The sequence below is a fragment of the Tachypleus tridentatus genome, chromosome 8, assembly GCF_004210375.1.
Source record: "Tachypleus tridentatus isolate NWPU-2018 chromosome 8, ASM421037v1, whole genome shotgun sequence".
In the NCBI taxonomy this organism is placed as follows: Eukaryota; Metazoa; Arthropoda; class Merostomata; order Xiphosura; family Limulidae; genus Tachypleus; species Tachypleus tridentatus.
Genome location: NC_134832.1, coordinates 61678176 through 61692934, shown reverse-complemented (window position 1 = coordinate 61692934; position 14759 = coordinate 61678176). Strand labels below are relative to the sequence as shown.

Below are 14759 nucleotides of genomic sequence, written 5' to 3'. Positions count from 1 at the left end.
TACTGTACACCGGCATGGTACGACTTACTCTGTAACGTACAGCGCACGTGTTTATTTGTATTTAAGCTAAAAGCTACAGGATGGACTATCTGTGTTTTACCCATAACAGGTACAGAAACCCGGTTTCTGGCGGTGTGAGTCCAAAGGCATGCTGCTATATCACTGGGGTGGGGGTAAGACTAGAAGGAAGGCAGTTAGTCAACACCACCACCGCCAACTCTTGTACTAACGCATATGTGAAGAACGTTTGGACCCATATTTTTACACTCAGCTTTGATTTCCTTTGCTGGATAATAACACGAAAACTAAATCTATATCATCAAAACTTACCAATATTAGTTCTCATAGTGCCCTCTCTCGGCGGTGAACCTGCAAGCTGACGACGTAAAGATCCAGGTTTCGATATTTGATGCTAATAAAACACAACTAGCCCACTGTGTAGTTTTGTGCTTAACAAACAAACACTGTTAAATGCGGTGTACAACTCTGCCTTTAGTCATTAGAATCGTTAAACAAAGAACATAATAAAGAAAATGACACACATCATAAATAGGTTTACCGTTGTTTAAAATATTTCCATAGCACAGAATGTAAGTGAGCTGTAACGTTTAAACAACAAACAAGTTATCGTGAATATGTATTGTCGTGCTTTATCATTTCGTATAGTGCTAGTAACTCGTGTAGTATGTCCACTCTTCAATGCTGTACAATATTTTATAGTTGGATTGATTACAATTGTTGTACTTAAACAACGGGGGTTTACAATAGTACTAGAATATCAGAGGTACTTGGATATACATCGAGTAACCTCGATTACGATTTTGTAATGAAAAATAGGGTAAACATGGGTGCCCGAGATAAATCAACACCACATCTACAGTCACACAAGCCTCCAACAATTACCACCATTGGTCTAAACAAAACAGCATCATTAATATGAAGTTACCAAACTGATAATTCTAAGGATGTAGTTCTCTATTCTTAGAAACTGCAGTTACTTTAATAAACATCGAAATTGAGTCTATACAGTTACTTACAACTCATTTTTACCGATATTAATAGAAAAAATACAAATTCAATTTTGTAAATATAACTTGGGGGTATTAGGTGAATATAGGAAGCTAGCTCTGACTATCAAGTATAAATTAATGTGTTTCGAGTATTGACCTCAACTAAATATGAAAGATAACACGGTTCCCTAAAGCATGTTATCATATCGTTAAATGCTCAGATGAAAACCGAACCCGTAAAATAAGACATTGCCTTTTCATATATAGAACTGATTATGTATGGAAAGCACAACAGATTGAAAATTTAAAAAAATTCAAACAGAAATTAACCAAACGCTTGAAGATATTTATATACAAGACTGGTATTCAGGTTTATATGATTATAATAAATGTTACTCTTAAATCAGTTTTAAAACAAAAAATTGGAAAGTTTAAAAGGTCAGATTTGACAAAATTACGTTATTTTAAGTTACAGTTTTGATCCAAAAATAGATCATTATAAAAATACAGATAGATCAGGAAGATGGTGTAATTATTGACTGAAAAAATAATTACAAGCTATAGGAGACGAGTATCGTCTTATTTCTGTTTATCTACAGTTTAATGAACTAAATATAATTAATTAACAAACTCAAAACGTAAAAACAGTAAATAATGAATGAAGCAAAAATGTACGATAGTTAGAGTAGGAAACATCTTTAAATTAATGTTGATTTAAACTATTTTGATGTAATGATTTGTTTGGAATTTCGCGCAAAGATACATGAGGGCTATCTGCGCTAGCCGTGCTAAATTTAACAGTGAAAGAGTAGAAGGCAACTAGTCAACATCGCCCGCCGCCAACTCTGGGGCTACTCTTTTGCCAATGATTATTGGAATTGACCGTCATATAATATCGCTCCCATGGCTAAAAACAATGTTTGGTGAGACAAGGATTCGAACCCGCGACACTCGGATTGCGGGTCAAACGCCCTAATCACCCGGACACATTCGGCCTTGACGTTATGGGCCAACAATCGTAAACGCCTGAAATACAGTTTATTATTAAACATTTAGATTCGATTAGCAAATAACAACAAAGTACTGTTAGTGAGCTCACTAACAAGGGCACCGCTCTTATATACAAGGCTCACACGTAAAAATCGAAAACAAATATATTCTCTACCATTTCAATGTCAAACTGTGCACTAAAAAAATGCGTTAAATAAATACATAACGTTTTCAACTTGTGAACGTCTTTTTCTGTTCAGTTACCTTTACTATCTGCAACTGCAACGGATCGGACTTATTGATTTCATTAGATAATAACTGAGTATTTAGATGCGAGGACGTTTTGAATCTAAAAGTTCTTGGAGATACTTAAAGCAATGGAAGTGAGACACGTGTTCTGTGGTTTCAAACGCAACTTTCACAATGCATATCATACCACTTTGATGTTGATCGCTAAAAATAACGTGACCGTTACTCCCACGAGCACAGAACATCCAGTTTTAGAAATAAAAACAACTTATCAGACAGTAATACAAGGTGACTGGTAATTTATGTAACATGTACTTTACAAACACATATATTCACGTGTACACAAACAGTTTCATATTTAATCACTGTTCCTTTTTGTATGACGTCTCGTATTATGTATATTTTCAGTTTATCACTTTTCTTCCGTGTCTTTTTTTCCGGTAAATGACTCATTAAAATTATCACAATCACATTAATTATAAATGTCGAATCGAACTATAAATGTGATAATAGTTGTATATTATTTGGAATTGTTTTGTTTTGAATTTCGCACAAAGCTGTACGAAGGTTATCAATGTTAACCATCACAAATTTAGTTGTGAAAGACAAGAGAGAAGGCAGCTAATCACCACCTCCCACAGCTAATTGTTAGGCTACTCCTTTAACAACGAATATTGGGATTAACCGTGCGTTATAACGCCCCCACGGCTGAAAGAGCGAGCATGTTTCCCGGACAGGAATTTAAAGCCGCGACCCTCAAATTGCGAGGCAAGCGCTCTAACCACCTATTTGGTTTGTTGTTGTTTGTTTTTTAACGAGAGCATATTTTAGCCCTAACACTTGTGATAAAAATCACATTAGCCTTAGGTTATATATATACTTTTTTTCTTGTGCAGATAAAGGACCTGAAATAACTTTATAAACCCCTGGTGTGATATGGACAAATTACTAAAAATAAAAACATCTGTAGGGCGATTGTTCTCATTATTGTAAAGTATAGACTGGATTTTAATACTCTACGGGTTCAACACCATATCTAGTTTTTGCGCTTTATGTATAAATAGCGATTCGAATAGGCTTCAGGTTGTCAATAAACCAGCACAGAGACGTGATTCAATTGCAAACGAGAGGCATCACGGACAGAGGTGACGTAGGCAAACAACAAATCTGAAATGCCACTTTGACAAGTCTGATTTGCAATCAATAACCCAGAATCTACTAAGACTATGGAAAGCATATCTACACTGAAGCGCATATCTACACATTTTTATCTGTTGGTTTTCAAGGGTAGATAACCCTCCAGAATTCAGGACTTTAAGCTGATTTGTGCACCAAGGTCACATGACTTTAAACAATGGCTGAACCACATATCACACCTGTGTGTACGTAAGTTTAAACTTCAAGATAACAAAAACATAAATCTACATGATTTTGTAACCATCACTTTACTGACCACACTTCTGACTACAATATTTGCTTCAAACCTCGTGAAGGTAACTTTCCCCTAAACCTTATTTGGATAACTGGTGTCGTATTACGGTGCGTGCCACGTTTGGATTCTTTAAAAATTCCAATATGTCTTATTTGGTCAACTAGTATAGCACTGGGTCATGTGCCAGGTTTGATTTGTTAAGCGTCAGGCGTTACAGTTTCGACTGTCGTTCTAGTTTGGTGAAATTGGTTCAACACGTGTAGATTTGACACACAAAAGGTTTTCTTGAGTGGTGTATATGACACGAGAACATACGGACATAAAACGAAGTACCTGGGGCTTTGTAACGTCCGTAGTAGGGAAATATTTCATATAACACGTGTTAATGAGTGGTGTTTTTTTCTCGAAAAGCACGTACTTCTTAAACCTAACTTGGAAACGTCGCCCGGGGCTGCTGTATGCACTTGATTTAATACAGCAGTCGGGGCGACGTTTTTAATTCGTTACTGTTGATATTCCTAATAACCATAAAAGGAAGTGGATAGGATATAAATATATATATATATATATAAAGATGATACCAGAGGTTGGTTTTCTGTCATAGTAACTGAGCGCCATTTTACCATGCCTACCTTCTAACAGTAGCTGGAGCATGTCACCGTCGAACACAAGGCTTAAAAAACGACCCAGATGCTCTTAAATGAGTGATAATGAGAGCAAACGTTCCCGAAGCATAAAATTAATTACATTTATGCTGTAATTACAGAGCTCGACCGGGTATATTAGCACATCTTGAACAGACTTTACTAGCATTTTAGAAGCTTTCAAAATTATCGCTTAGCTAATAAACGATTCGATCTTTGTGTAAACAGATTATCACCGACACAACTAGACTTAGCCTCCGAAGGTATACAACACAATGTTTCAATAAACATTAGTAATACATATTTATCAAATGCTAACCAACACCTTCTAGAACTACGCTTTCTCACAAATGCAAAGATCTTGTTAAGGAGTCAACATGTCTACTGTAAATAAACTATTCACTGACTCAAATCATTTTAAATTCTAATATCGTGGGAAATTCTCCCACATCAGAAAAGAAAAACAATAATGCCGACGACAGTAAATCTACCACTTGAGTTTTTGTTGGTCTCTTAATAAATAGCTAGATAATGGATTAACTGCACTTTGCATGGCCAGGTGGTTAAGGAGCTTGACTCGTAATCTGAGGGTCGCAGGTTCCAATCCCCGTCACACCAAACATGCTCGCCCTTTTAGACGTGGGGGCATTATAGTATTACAGTCAATCCCACTATTCGTTAGTAAAACAGTAGCCCAAGAGTTGGCGGTGGGTGGTGATGAGTAGCTGCCTTCCCTGTAGTCTTACACTGCAAAATTAGGGACGACTAGCGCAGATACCCCTCGTGTAGCTTTGCGCGAAATAAAAAAACAACAACAAAAAACTGCACTCTGCCCGTTGCCGGAAATCGAACCCCGAATTTTGGCGTTGTAATTCTGTAAACTTACCGCTGATCTAACGGTGGGGGAGTAGCGTGTTTTCACTAGTTCCTCTTTTTTTCTCTCTCTCTTCTTTTAGCAGAATAAATATATATTTGAAATATTATTTTAGAGTAATAAACACTGGCAAGTACTTTATGAAAATACTTTTTTCAGCACCCTTACAGAAGGAAAACGTAAAGCAGCAGTAGTTACAGGGAAGTAACAAATGTGGATTAATAAAATCACACCAGTACAGCTGCAGCATTGCAAAAACAAAACCGGAAATATTGAGATAAGATCACTCACCTCTGTTTTCTACAGCTATATACACACATGGGAACCAATTATGAGCAAACGATACCTTAAGCAATATGTGCTTAGGTGTAACATTATTTTATCTATTCCTAAAACCCTGTATATAAACCAGTTTAAAATTAGTTATAATTTACAAATTTACGTTATATTTAATGTGTGTGTGTGTACAGATATGAATGTCAGACTATTTCTCCCTCCATTTTTAATTTTTTTGTACCGGTTTGGTGTCTTCAAAGAAAAAAAAACCCTTAGTAAAACTATTTCCTGAAGCCACACAGCCAGTAGATGGAATTAATAAAGGAGGGGGAGACTTACATTCTAGTGTTCTCTTATTCATATCCACAAACGAATCTCGTCTATGAGTTTTATGTTAATTACAAATACCCCAACAATTTTTTTATTTAAATTTGAAAGTTTTTCGTTATCTAAACATTTCAAGTTAACCAAAATAGCGAATCTATCTAGATTTTACTGAACCATTGTATAAAGTGGACAAATTTTAAAAATTTTGTTCAATTCCAAAGCAACTTGTGAAACTTTTTTTTTTATCTGCAACCCATAGAATGGCTCTGAAGTTTACTTGTTTGTTGTTATTTTAATTAAACTTTTGCTCAAAACTCAGTGATTTCACCAATTATAGATATAATTACAGTTTTGAGAACAGTAAATCAAACCCTTTCAACTGATGTATTTGATCAATCCCAAGGTTTCATTAATTTTCTCTAATCCTGCCTAAATAATTTCAAGGTGCCACAGATTTCATGATTCCCTCTTATTTATAAAAACACTGAGAAGACTGATAACAAATCTTAAAATATGAACACGAACCTGATGGTTGTTTGTGTGACAAAAGATATAAAGGTTATTTGCCGCCTTCCCTTTTTTCGAGCTTCCAACAACACAGGAAAACAATAAGCATTACAGCACCCATCGCCAACCATTGGGTTACTCTTTTACTCACGAATGATAAGACTAGCTGTTACATTGTTACATTCACACAGACAAAAAAGCATATTTGGTGCCATGTTTGGATCCCATGACTCGCAGGTCACGAGGTGATCATGTCCTAAGTCACCAGACCATGCCAGATCCAAATCAAATGAATATTTTTTAAAATTTCTTCTTAAGAAAAGGCAGTCTACTTGTGGTAGGAATGAAATATAGAAAATTTAATTACAAAGATATCACACTTGAATGCTCCAAAAATAGCAAAATACAACAAGTCTTATATATGTTATAGATCACTATTCAAAATTGATTTTAATTTTGTGACATTTTAAATCTTAAGTTCGTTCTTTGCCATAAAGCTTTAAGAATGATAATGAAAGTGCATTTACGTAGTAGAAATTAATTTGCAGCTGAAAAAGAAATTATTTTTAGAATTTATGTTCATTATTTAAACAAATGATCAAAGCACATTTTGATTGTCATGCACAAAGCCACAAAATGGAATACTTAAGCTGGACCCCTTACAGGACCCAAATCCCAAACTTTAATGTTATGATTTCCAAAGCTTACCCCTAAACCATCAGGGAAGGGATAACTAAAACTCATGACAGATTGAATGTACATATTATACGTTCATTTCATAGAGTTGTAGTATGCTCAAACACATTTGCTTAAAAACTTCAACTCAGTTAAAAATTAATAATGATAAATGCAATCTGCATGCACTAAACTAATAAGGGTTAGCAACTATGTCTAGTGACAAATGTTCATATTATGAAAAAAACATTTAAATAAATTTCACAACTTCATGCATGATTTTGCAGTACATGCAGTTGAGAACTTAAACAAAAACTAAACTAATGGAATATGGTTCTTGTTATAAGGTGACATATCAGCATACAACAATTTAAAACTGCAAATGGTGTTATCACTTATGGGATAATACAACAAACAGAAACTTAGCTACAATTACTTAATATACCACTATAAAACCAACACAAATTTATACTAAATAAGGCAATGGTTCAAATATCTTTATAAAACTATCTCCTTGGTAGACTGAACTGTGATACACAATTACATAAAACTCAAAGAAGTTGCTCTAACAACTGTAATAATGTCTAAAGTGTAATTACTTTACACACCTGCAAAATCCCTTAAATAAAGTTCATACATAAATTAGTAGGCCTAGAGCTGTGAATTCACAAGATAAATATTACTTGGTACTAATATAATAACTCACATTATCCATAAAAATTATTATATTATTACTGCCCTTTATACTTGTACAAAACTAAAAAATGATGGTTTAGTTAAAGATAGGGGCACAGCAAAGGTAGGGTGGGGGTGTACCTCTCTAAATTTCCACTTGTTAGCACAAATATTGTGAGAAAAAATAATTTATTGTTGCTACTAAAGTTTGCGAGTTACCCATACCAAAGTTGTTGTTTTTTCATTCAGAGTTGCAGTTAAAGCTATAGTGACATGTGTGCTTGATACATAAAACAGTTTCCAGACAGCATTACCATATGCATGTACATTTATAGTGGTGGAATTCTAGGTTTTCTCACTTATTAATGTCCATAAACACAGACAACTGTTAATTAAATATCACTGATTAATTAACACAAACTTATATTAGAGTAAATAAGAAAAAAAATCATGGTTTTCCATCATATATTTCCTAAAACCTTAAAAGGTGAAGCCTTTTTTTCTTGTTTTTTAAGAACACAAGTGTTATGTTGATCAAACACTAAAACATGTACAGATATGGATTTCATTTCCTACTAGGAAACACCCCATTAAAACTAATGTCAAGCATATGTTTGTAAAGTGACATTTCAATCAAACACTTGAAAAAGAGATGCAGGAATTATAAAATTTAGAAATAATATCTGCACAAAGTTCTTATATTCAGTAGTTTTTCTTAACTGCAAAATAACCATAAGAAATAACATGGACTCCATTTGCTTTTAAACACTTGTAAACTACTTGTATACCAAATCTTTTGAATAGAAATTCCTAATTGCATGAGTTACATAAAAGATACAGAAATTATGTTCATTTTGTAATTTCCAATTAATTCCACTAATTACTATTGCCCTTCCTATATACTTTACACTGAAAATTATTTCACCAAATCTTTTGTTTTGGCAAGTTTTCACTACTGATTATTGTAAAATAAATTTACTCAACATGATAATATCCAGAACTCTACCAGAAGTATACAATATAAATCTAATTTATTAATTTGAAAAATAAAATATTTAGTTATATAGCTTGCCTTCTACAATTAATGTAAACAAATTTAAACATCAAATAAGAAATACCAGATACAATATACATGGATCCTAAAAACCGTATGTACTTTAAAAGGTTCTAGACATTACAAAAACACAAACTGCAAAATATAGAGAACAAAAGTAATTTTACTGTGTATACCATCTTGTACTGACTTATCAGATCAAATAAGCATTTTAAAAACATCTCTCAGGTACAAAAAACTTTAGTGAAAACGAATTTTTAGTGTACAATAGACTTTTACTGTTAACTAAAAGTTGACCACATTTCACAAAGATACACTATAAATTCAGTATTATACTCAATATTACTTCTTCAATGTACCAACCCCACGAACATTTAGTTAAAACAAAATTATGTTTTTGGCATTTCTTATGGGAGATGTACATGTTTGAACATTCCTATGTATAATAAAGACATCACTACTGTGTAGATTGTTTTACATAACTAATAACAGTTTCCACATATGCCTAATCAGACTTCATACTCTCAGCTGTGGGAGAATTCAGAAGCATTGCTATTAGAAAATAAAGGAGCAAGGTAATGCATCTGAAGTATGGTAACACTTGAAACACACTTAATTTAAATGAGAACCAACTCAGTAGTGTTACTAAAAAAACAGGTAGATAAATCACTTAAAGCCATCAGAGCAGTACTTTTTTTTGCCAATAGTAAAGTTAATACAATAACCAAGTATACATGGAAAGAATACCTAATACTGTATATGTGTGTGTTAAAGTGAAAAAAAACAAATGAGTGATGTAGAAATATAATGCATTATTTGAGACATACTATGTTCACACACTTAAGTTACTATGTATATGGGGAAGTAAAATGGACTCAAAACACCATACAAAGTCTAACATTGCTCAACTAGTTATGTTTTTTACCACATCTTTTATTCTTTTATTTTAGCTTGAGAATATATCCTCAAATCATATATCCTCCTTTTTTGGTTCATCATTTTAACTGGTTAATATACCTTATCTCTTCTACAAGACATTTTGTTCTTACTGAAATCAAATGAAAGGATGCTGTCCAAAATTTTTTTCAAATTTGTATATAAAATAATTTTAACTTAACAAGTGTTACCTTGTTTCCTTTTCACCACAAGTCAAAAGAGGTAATTATCTTGCTGTATAAATCACTAGTTAGGCCTTACTTGGAATACTATATACAACTTTGATCTGCTTATTTGAGGAAGAACATTTAACAGAAGGGCTACCATGATTATTACAGGGATGGAAAAATCTTTCAAAGATATATTAAGATCTAACTTAGTTTCACTTAAGAAAAGGATATGATCTGATGTTATCAAAGCCTACAAGATTATATGGGAATAAATAAGATGTATGCATTGGATTTCTTTATCCTACAGTCTGAGGGTGATATGGGATAGATTAGAAAGAAAAAGTTTAGGTTCCAGTTAAAAAAGTTTTATTTTTCTAACAGGGTGACTAACTTATGAAATGCACTGCCCTTATCAATAATGAATCCCAATATTTTGTAAGAATTTCAAAGAGGAATAAAATTTTCCTGACATATTATGGGTATGTTTAAGTTTGTTTTTTTTTGTCCCTATAGGACCAAACCATTTATTGTTGTCCATAGATCAAAAATTTCTCTGTTTGACAATAACAGCTGTATATTAAATTGTATACATGTAATATCAGCAAACCTTCAAGTGTAAAATGTTCATGTGTAAACAAAAATGTGCAGTTTACTAGTATTAACAGCTGTAGGCAAGTTGAGAATGTCATTGCAATTTAACCCTACATACACATGTGGGGTCAAACTGCAGAATCCAAGACCTCTTACATTGTGCTATCAGCTATTCATTTAACTACATTAATGATTTAATGACAGTTCATTGTTGAAGAATGTAAATGCCAGATACAATAAATATACAGGAATATTTAAAAAAAATGTATAAAATACATTTAGAAGACTCTATAGGTTATGCAAAGACAATATGGAAACTATACAAAATGCAACACAATTTATATTTTTCACATGAACATCACCTTGCACTTTGACCAGACATAGTGTAAGTCAGGCTCGTATTAATATTCACAGTCTTGAGTACAAACACATTTGTAATTCATACTTCTTTTAGACTTGCACATTTTACTAAATCCTTACATCATTTTGTGCACATACACAGTAAACTTGGAACTGTGGTCAGTCCAACAGACTGAACCTGTGCATATTTGGGTAATACACTTTCTTTTACATACAAGTAATATTTTCCAAAATATATGAAACTGTTGCACTAGTAGTACTTGTATTGTTGCTTCTCTGTATACTAAACTATTAATTAAAAGTATAAGAAATGTCAATTTAAAACCTTACTAACAGCTTCACAAACTATTAAATATTCATAAAATTAGGTTTTATTTACATTCTTCAAACTTTCAGCATCCTTATTTAAAAAATTAACTTATTTTCTCTCAATAATAGTAACTTATTTGTAAATTAATTCATCTGTCACTTTAGTAATGATCTAATTAAAACATTACAGGCTATAATTGTTCATACTCCCTACAACCATTCAAAAGATAACAGCAACTGTTACTCTTTGTTAATTACATACCAGTAACATATTGTACAACATGCATAGTCAGTTTAGTTAAGAATGTACAATTACTACTTGAATATCAAATGGAAATGATTTACTTGTCTACATTAAAGATAACTCCACCTTTGGTTTCTCAAAAACTTGTGTAATGTAGCAGGTTCCATTACTGCACTGTATGTTATTGAATACTGATCGGTATTACTAGATTGATTTTCACACTTTGTCTTTCTATTTACAGTGCTTGTAAAGCTTTCATATTTCTGCTAATCTATCCTGTATGAACTTTTCAACAGCTTGAGCTCTATTCACTACTTCCTACAGTATTTGAATCAGGGAACAGTTAAATCAGACTGGTGGTAAAATTTTATAGACAAACCACATATCAAGTTTAGCAAGTTTTTCTATTCTGATTACATTTTTCATTATTATGTTATAATGACCATATCAGCTATGATTTGACTTTATTTATTATACTGTGTTTTCATAAACATTGCTTTTTACTTGTGTCATGGGAAAGTTAGTGCTACTAATCCAAAAGATGTTAAACAAATAGATATTGGTGTAACTGTTACACTTAGAATAGTCTTTGGCATTATATACTTGAAGTACTATCCCAAGTTTTATTTGGGAAAATACAATGTCAGAGCAAGGTTCCAAAAATATAGCAACAATGGTTCAAGATGAGAGATCTTGTTTCTGTGTTTCTTAAGTAAAATATTCCATTTTGTTTCATTAATAATATTCCTTATACTAGCTAGTATTACAGTGAATGAAAATACTTTTTATTTTCATTTGCTGTTTAATATTATGCTTTTACAACAAAGTTATTTTGCAGTACTAGCTTAAACTTTGTATTTAGAACTAACCTGAATCTCCTAAACTGGCAGAACCTCTCGAGATATTATTGGGTTTACAGCTGACAATACTGTCAACAGCAAGAGTGCCCACTTAATGAAACATGTTGTCTAATTTTAATACACAGAAATGATACAAAAATAGATTTAGTTAGCTACATTAAAGGTAAGGTTCATTTTTAGTTTCGTTCTAAGTATTTAGCTAACACTGGTTTGAACTTATTAATACTGTTTACTAATGAAGTATTTCCCTGTCAATTCTACCCATTCCAGGATAAAAAATATTAGCTTGCTGTTTTAGAGCTATTTTGTTTTAGGAGTAATTCAACACAGAATATTGGAACAGGTGTCATCTAGTTGAACAAGGTCTGTACAGTAAAAGTTGTTAACCATGTGTTATAGCTCCTATTACCATAAGTTATGTATAAGGTTAACAACAGCTAAGTAAACCCTACTCTTTCAAGATGATCTGGTTTTTTTCAAGTTTTCAATACAGATGTTATCTATTTATTACATTACACTGGTAATATTATACTGCATATACAGTAAAGAATGGTAAAGAACTTGAACACTAGAATTTTTTAACTATAGAACATCACAGATTAAAGTAACTTCTCAATCAGGCTTTAAACTCACGCTGGGCTAACTTCTCTTAACCCAAAGCCAATGTTCTAGCATAAACTATCCAAGACACAGTTAACTTTAAAACTCAACCTTTTGTCAATTCATTTCACAACTCCATTACAATTATCAATTAACATGTAATTTTATAAATAGTGCTTAGGAGAAAGCACTAGAACTTTTCAAAGAAACAGTTTTTACTTATTCTAATAACCAGTATGGTTAAGTAAGTTTACCAACATACAAGTTTAGTCTACTACAAATCTTACACTGAAAGCAGAACATTATTAAAACTTCTGGAAGTACCTAATAGTCGTATTAATAATTTTAATCAGTTGATGATTTCAAAACGTGAAACCGCTTGATATAGTGACAGTTCTATAAATTATAACACAAACATCCACGGCACTAGATAGGATTTACTCTTTAAAAGTTGTCAAAGTCTCTAGATAGTACTTGTACTACTACTGCTACTACTAGTAAAGTAGTACTCGTTACGACATCAGTACTTCAAGTGTACTACACCATTCTACAGTATATACATTTACACTTAACGTTGAAAGTTAGCACTGACACATTAATAGCATACCACTAGCAGTAGTAGATTCATACCGATACTTTACTACTAATAATAAAACTCTTTATACTATTGATAACTTCATTAATTATTTATTATATAACGATTGTATCGATAAACCCAAACTGTCATTATAAATCTATGATAACAGCCACTACGTACAACTAACTTAATTAATTATTATCAGAGTTCATATGTTACTAAGTACATTGCAAAGTTCACTCAGTGTTTACAATTTACTTTAGGGGTAAATTTCATTGTAAAGTTATAATTATAAACAACTTTAGCTTTATATAACTCATTCGGTAACATGTCAAATGATACTTCGTACTTACAGTTAGTTACACGATATCGTTTATGAAATCACAATTACTTCGTGCTCGTCAAACTCAAAACTACCAACGTTAGTGACGTAACTCAGAATATTGTTTCAATCACTCTGGTTTCAATTGCAGCTGATTGCAAAATACTTTACAACAGCCAAGTTTTGTCATTACTAGTACTATTCAAATTGAAGACAGTACATATATCTAACTATTATTCGATATATAATTTTTTAACATAAACTATTATTACTAAAACTGTTTTAGTACACCTTGAACTACTTTTCAAAGTTCAATGATACGCGATAAAGAAGTTTAATTCATACGAACAAATTTTGAATGTATACTTACCATGTGTTTTGACGGCACACCCTCAAACCTGCAAAATGGCGTGCAACGTGACGTCACTATAGCGTTTAAATGATAAATATTTACGAGCCGCACCAGATAAAGGTTCGTATAAATGGTAAAAAATAACGACTGGTTCTCCTTTATTATTCACGATTTCCTCAACAGTCAGCCTGTTCTTTAAAAAAATATTCGCAATTTTTGGAAGCGGTTATAAACAAATGATAAAGTGACAGGAAATTCGATTCTGGCTTCATCATCTTTACATACATCCGACACCAACGCCCATCTGACATGTTTGCCATATAAGGCAATCACTTTCAAATTATATACAATGTCCTACTTTTCCTGAACACAGCTTCCATTTGCTCATTTTACAAATTAATTCTGCAAGTAAATTTTATCGTTTGATTCATGTAGGAATCCCCTTTACACTCTGGAAATCAGGTTGTTTTCCGGTGCCTAAACCATAAAGAACACACCAAGTAATCCAATCGCATTAGCTGCTGGTTTGATATTGCTAGTCAAGTTACGTCATACGTTACTGCTATTGTAAGCAGTCTTAAGAAAAACATCAGTAAATAACTGCTTAATTTATTCATTCTCAATAATTTTGTCATGGTGTTCGCCTTCAATCAACATTGTGAAGATTAAACATTAAGTTACATCACTTCAAAAAATTATATGTTAATATCCTTCATGTAACAACT

General features: G+C 32.5%; 1 protein-coding gene across 3 annotated transcripts in view; it reads right to left on the bottom strand.

Annotated features, from left to right (window-relative positions):
• The window catches only part of LOC143222495 (talin-1-like), a 106844-nt gene extending 92307 nt beyond the window's left edge, over positions 1–14537 (bottom strand). The window contains exon 1 of one of the 3 annotated variants that reach the window (XM_076449098.1): positions 14053–14537. The gene's annotated coding sequence lies outside the window, so the exon portion shown is untranslated. Of the gene's footprint in view, positions 1–13713; positions 13849–14052 lie in introns of those variants that run through there. The other 2 variants (XM_076449100.1, XM_076449099.1) reach the window with 2 other exon arrangements.
• Positions 14538–14759: the final 222 nt, after the last annotated feature.